Source organism: Helianthus annuus, chromosome 10 (genome assembly GCF_002127325.2).
Source record: "Helianthus annuus cultivar XRQ/B chromosome 10, HanXRQr2.0-SUNRISE, whole genome shotgun sequence".
NCBI lineage: Eukaryota > Viridiplantae > Streptophyta > Magnoliopsida > Asterales > Asteraceae > Helianthus > Helianthus annuus.
In genome coordinates, this window is record NC_035442.2 from 143,186,752 (window position 1) to 143,193,232 (window position 6,481).

The window sequence follows — 6,481 nt, forward strand, 5'->3', positions numbered from 1 at the left end:
GCAGCTGATCGAATAGATCATCGATCCTTGGTAAAGGATATCTATTCTTTATGGTAACTTTATTCAGTTCTCTATAGTCGATGCACAACCGCATCGATCCGTCCTTCTTCTTTACAAATAGGACAGGAGCTCCCCAGGGAGATGAACTAGGTCTGATAAAACCTTTCGCCAGCAGTTCATCCAACTGGGTCCTCAGTTCTTTCATTTCCGTTGGCGCTAATCTGTAAGGTGCTCTTGCTATCGGAGCTGCTCCAGGAATGATGTCAATTCTGAACTCCACTTGTCTATCTGGTGGCAAACCAGGTAGTTCTTCAGGAAAAACCTCGGGGTATTCAGAAATGACAGGAAGATCCTCGATCTTCGGCTTTGGTTCTTCAATTATCACCTGAGCCATGTAAATTACACAGCCTCTGTTCAAACACCTTGAAGCTTTCAGCATAGATACGTCTTCGGGCAATCCGTAATGCGTATCCCCTCGAATGGTAAGAGATTCACCACTCGGAGTCTTTAAAACTATCTGCCTTTTGCCGCAAATGATTTGGGCCTGATTACGGGATAACCAGTCCATGCCTAGCACAATGTCAAAACCCGCAAGTTTGAAAGGAAGTAGAGATAAAGGAAAAGAATGGTTCCTAATGGACATTTCACATCCTTCTAGAACAGTAGAGACGGTTTCTATCGTGCCGTCTGCTAACTCTACTTCGTATTTCACGTCAAGGGTTTTGATTGGCATATTTAGTAGTTGGCAAAATTTCTGGTCTACAAAGGACTTATCCGCGCCAGAATCGAATAGTACTCTTGCAAATATGTTATTTACGAGAAAAGTACCTGTAAGCACATTGTCGTCCTTAACCGCTTCCTTTGCATCCAAGCGAAAAACTCTCGCATTCGACTTCTTCGTCTCTTCCGCCTTCTTGGCATACTTCGGGCAATTACTCTTTATGTGCCCCTTCTCGTTACAATTAAAGCAGGTTGCGTCCTTTATCTTTTTGCACTCCACTGTCTTATGCTCCTTGGACTTGCATAGCCCACAGGGTGGAGTCCTTTGTTGCGACTGTGAACCAGACGCAAACCTACACTTCCCGGAGTGAGGTTTCTTGCAGACCTTGCAGTGAGGTCTTCCATCAGCTTGCCCCTCCTTCTTTGCCTCCGACCCTCTCTTGCCTTCACCGTTTCCACGGTGCTTTTTCCCAGACTTTCGTGAGGTATCATCCTCACGTTTTCGCTTTTCAGCCTCCTTGCTCCTTTGTGCCCTCAGACGGACAGCATCAAGTGTAAGAGACAAGGAGAGGTCAGTAACTGACCTGAAGGTCGTCGGCCTAGAAGCCTTTACGCTGGCCTTTATTGCAGGCTCTAATCCCCCAATGAAACGGGCGATTCTTCTGGGTTCTGGTGTCACAAGATATGGCACCAGGCGTGACATAGTGTTAAAACTTGTCAGATATGCTTGACAATCCAGGTTTGTCATCACTAGTGAGACGAAATCAGCCTCAATCTTCTCAACCTCGTGCTGAGGGCAGTAGTTTTCTTTTATGAGGGTAATAAACTCCCCCCATGACATTTTGTACAAGGCAGACTTACCTGAAGCCTGCACCAGAGCTCTCCACCATGCCAGGGCCTCGCCCTTGAATGACTGGGACACAAACTTAACCACGTCCCTCTCAGCGCACCCGCTGATGTCCACAATCGTGTCCATCTCGTCTAGCCAGGTGATACAGTCAACCGCACCTTTTTCCCCTGTAAATTCACGGGGCTTACATGATACAAAGTATTTGTAGGTGCAACCCTTAGCACTTGACGCATCAGTATATTCTCTATCGCGATGAACGCTGTGCTCAGTAGACGAGTGCTTGTCGTCATCTTTCTTGGGTTCAGAGGGTGGTTTGGAGTGTGTCTTTGGTTTAGAGGGTGGTTTTGACACAGTTCTGCCTTGAGACTCAGTATGTTGACGATCAATAGCTGCCTGGACAGCATTGTTAATCAGAGCCTTCAGTTGTGCGCCTGTCAAATGTACTGACGCATTGTCATAGTCATCTTCATTCATGTGGCTGTTCTCTCCATTGGGATCCGCCATTGTAACTTGAATCTGTTACAGAAGATAACAAAATTTTAATTTAGGAGATTATTATATGATTGTCTTTTATGACAATTTGTCAACCATGGTACAGAGACCATATTTGGTTAACTTTTTATTTCATTAAATATTAGGATCTGAATATATCCTATTCTAACTATATAAATAGTATTGGCGGCATAATGCCTAATCATGATGATGTTTTATAATGTTAGCCGAGATTTCAGAGAATCAAAGGCATAGAGAGTTGAACCGCAGTTCTTTTATCTCTTTCTGACAGAGAGTCATAGACTACCACTGCCTTTTGTCTTTATAAGACAATTATTATGGCCCATAGGCACTACACCTCTAATGGATGTCTTAATATGGTTGGCCCGTAGGCACTACATCACTAATGGATGTTTTAATAATATTGGCCCGTAGGCACTGCATCACTAATGGATGTTTTAATAGTTCTGGCCCGTAGGCACTGCATCACTAATGGATGTTTTTATAATTCTGGCCCGTAGGCACTGCATCACTAATGGATGTTTTAATAATTCTGGCCCGTAGGCACTGCATCACTAATGGATGTTTTAATAATACTGGCCCGTAGGCATTGCATCACTAATGGATGTCTTTATAATACTGATCACCTTCATTGGTGATTTAACCCGCGATTTATAAATCATTTAGTTGGGTTTTGAAATCCTTAAAGGATTATTGTATAAGAATGACTTGCGTGATTATAACGAATCACATCTGCCATGAATGTTAACATGCGTACAGAGGTTAACAGGGAATCAGAATCTTTTCAGTTAGGTCGTACCATCTTGACTAGATCTTAAAAGACCCCAAGCTAGGTTTCACCTTTTAAGATTCTTTATTTAGGCAGATCAATATAAAAGGAATGGTTTTGATTTATTTTTATATATATTAAAGCAAAACTCATAACATACATTCCAAAATCTCAAATACAATTACATATTGCCCTAAACGGGTCTTTCAAATAGTACATACCTCCAGAGAGGTTTTAAAATAAGTGACAAGTCCACGCAGGGACTAATATAAGATAGGTGTCCATGCAAGGACTAAAGATAAGTCCACGTAGGGACTGAAATACGATAAGTTGTCCACACAGGGACTTATTTCAAAATAGAAATTACATTCGTACTACTATTAAGGGCTAGTGGTCACGTTTCTTCTTTTTGCCCTTTAGTAGGTTCGCCAAGCCCTTGAGAAATCCTCGGTGGCTTTTCTTCTCTTCCTCGAACTCTCTCTCCACACGATCTAGTCGATGGAGTATTTCTTCCTGTTCAGGAGGAGAGAATCGTGGTTGTGGCGCTTGATGCGGAACTGGAGGTCTGGGAGGTATTGGATACCCATGAGCTGAGTAATCCGGTGGTCCCATGTTTCCATGTGCTCCGTCAGGGTAGCGCGCATTATATCTAGCCGACACCACATATGGGTCGCGCTCATAGCCGTAGTTGTATTGTGCTTGTGACGGTTCGAACGGATTGTAAGCCGTTGGACCCGTATAAGCAGGTATGGGTTGGTCATACCCAAATGGTGGCGAATTTCGTGCAGCTGGTGCGGAGTTCGCCTCCTGTATAGGACTTGAAGGTCCTTCTTCTTGTAGCGGCGGATAGTGGCTACTACTAGAATGTCGAGGAGTGCTGAAGTGGATACCCCCTCCTCCTCGTGTGGACATACGAGCATTTGTCCTCCTACGCCTCGGCGGATCAGGTATAACTGGTTGTGCCGGTGGCGGAGGTGGTGGCGTAACTGCCTCAAAGCGTGAATCCTCAGAGGGATCCTGTGGATGTCTCGGTTGCGATGTCTGATGAGATGGTGTGTTGTACCACTCATGTCGGTCAAACAAGGCCATAAAGCTGTCTGGGCCTTGATACTGCGGACCATGATATGAAGATCCATCAGATACTTCTATCGGATGCGTGGGCGTACCACGAGCTGGTTCAGTTGGATCCTCATCTTCCTCCATGGGATCTTCAGAAAAGTGGTCTTGTGGCCCTAGTGGAACAAAACCTGAAGGTTCCTGTATGTAGTCAGCCGGATTAAACTGAGCTACGTAGTAGGGAGTAGGGTCGTTATAATTCCGGTGCGAAACCGAACGTTGTAGAGGTATGAAGGAAGGTTGTGGGTTGTTGGGATTATTTTCTGAATCTGGTCCAAAGGAGTGCCGGTAGGATGGCGTCGAGCTGTGCGAAGTGGAATGCCTCGCTGGTTCGTAAAGATCTCTTCGTCGTTGTGGCTCTTCGCTTCGTGTCATCGAAGGATGTCTTGTACCAGACGGTCCAGCTTCTTGATCGTGATGTGTCACGATTTCTCCTCGGCCTCTTCGTCCCCTTCCTCTTCCTCGGAATATAACAGGTGGCATTTTCCTGCTCCAAAACTTATTAAAAATCAAATCGAAAAATAAAGACAAAAAGGAGTATCAATCCGAATTTGTCCTAAGTTCTTGTCTAGACTCAAGTATGTGCAATTGTGTCATTGAGATTAAACACAATAGGATAGTGTTTAATTCACTCAATGTTGGCTCTGATACCAACCTGTCACACCCCGATTTCCACGTGTCTCACCGGTGGGCCCGGTGGGGGATTACCGTGACGATGTTGGCAACAATATAGTCAAACCACACAATTATATAATGCACAGCGGAAGCTTAATTTAAATATATAATTTCAACCTCTGATTGTAATATCAAAATGTATTACAAAAGTTGAATATCCACAGTGGATCGTAAATACAGATAAAGTATTGTTCCATTAGATACTGCAATCAAGCTTGCGAGGCTTATCCCGACGCTAGGGAGCTAATACCAGCCAATTACGTTTAGATACCTGCACTTAATCTTTTTGGGGAAAATACGTCAGTTTACACTGGTAAATACATTCAACTGACACATTTGAAAGTGTTTATTAAAATTGATTTGAATGCACAGGGCACAAACTCTTTTATAACTTGGGAAAATTCATAATGATCTTGTGAACGTTTTACATGTTCTTTTATGCGTTCAGTAGCCCGGGTCGTGCCGGGTTAAAGATTTATAGACTCACCACGTTTGCGTAAAACCGTAGTATAAAAACCAATGGCTACGTCTTTTAAATTTAATGTCGACACTTTATACCGGGTGTACGCCTACACCGGGATGTCGATGGTCGTGGCCATTTCGTAGAATGATGCCGAGGATATCCGGGACAACGGTCATTAAACCCCCTAAAGGCTTATAAGCAACAAAACTGTTTAAATGAGCCGATCATATTTAATCAATTAACCACCTAAGCGATGGAATTATATAATGCTCAATCAAGCGGTATTAATATACCGTAACCCAAGCCCATATAGGGGAAATAAGTCAAAAGTATTTACCTTTGCAAGTATTAATCCTTAATTTAGATCAAGTCACCGATAGCTTTTACTGGGGCTCCTAATCTGGAACGAAGGTTTTAATTAACCTCTTAGAATCCTAACGGTCCTTGTATTAGCCGTAGCTTAAACCGGTTGATTCCGATATATAGATATGGTTAATTCGCACGGAAAGGCGAAAACCGAGAATGGAGTATGATTTGGACCCAACAAGTTCAGTGACTTGTTTTATATGGGTTTATAGTTCATACTCTGGATTTTGGGGTTCAAATAATATAATTTGACCCGTATCGGCTATTGCACGAAAACTAGTTCCGTGAGCCGTACCATGTGCGCAAATAGGCGAAACGGTTAACCACAAGTGTCGTACGCTTATTTCCTAAGTCAATATGCCTTAAAAGTATTTTGGTATCAGTAGGATACCTTCCGTAATGCCCGTAACGAGTTTAAGTCAATATTATGCCCCGTAGGGGCTTTTCGGTCATTTTAAAGACTTTATAAGGGATTTTCGAGTTCTACAGGAAATCTGAGTTTCCCGAACAGCTTATAAAGCTTAAAATACTTTATTTATTATTTAAAACCAGTGGCAATTGGAATCGGGTCAAAAGACCTTGTAGAACTCTCGTTTTGGCCAAAAAGGGCATATTCGGTATTTACCGAACCGTAGCCATAACCGCAGGTTATGAGCAAGGTAAAAATTATTAAAAATCTTTAAAATTCCCAAAATATTATTTTACCACAGTGGGTAAAAGTTTTGGTGACGAAAACTTGGGTTAGATGGGCGTTATGCTAATTGCGCCGTTAATTACAAAACTTTCTTAAAAGTGCGCCTTTTAGCATAACTCTCATTCTAGACCTCGGATTGACGTGAAACTTTAGGGACATGCTTATATTTTAACAAGCAAGGTTTTGGTCCGTTCACGTGTCCGAAATACTTGTTTTAATTTTTAAAAGGCCGTTACGGTCAACTTTTAGGCGAATGACGGAAATGCGCTAAAGACTTGGATAACTCATGAACCGACCACAGAGGCGTATACCAAC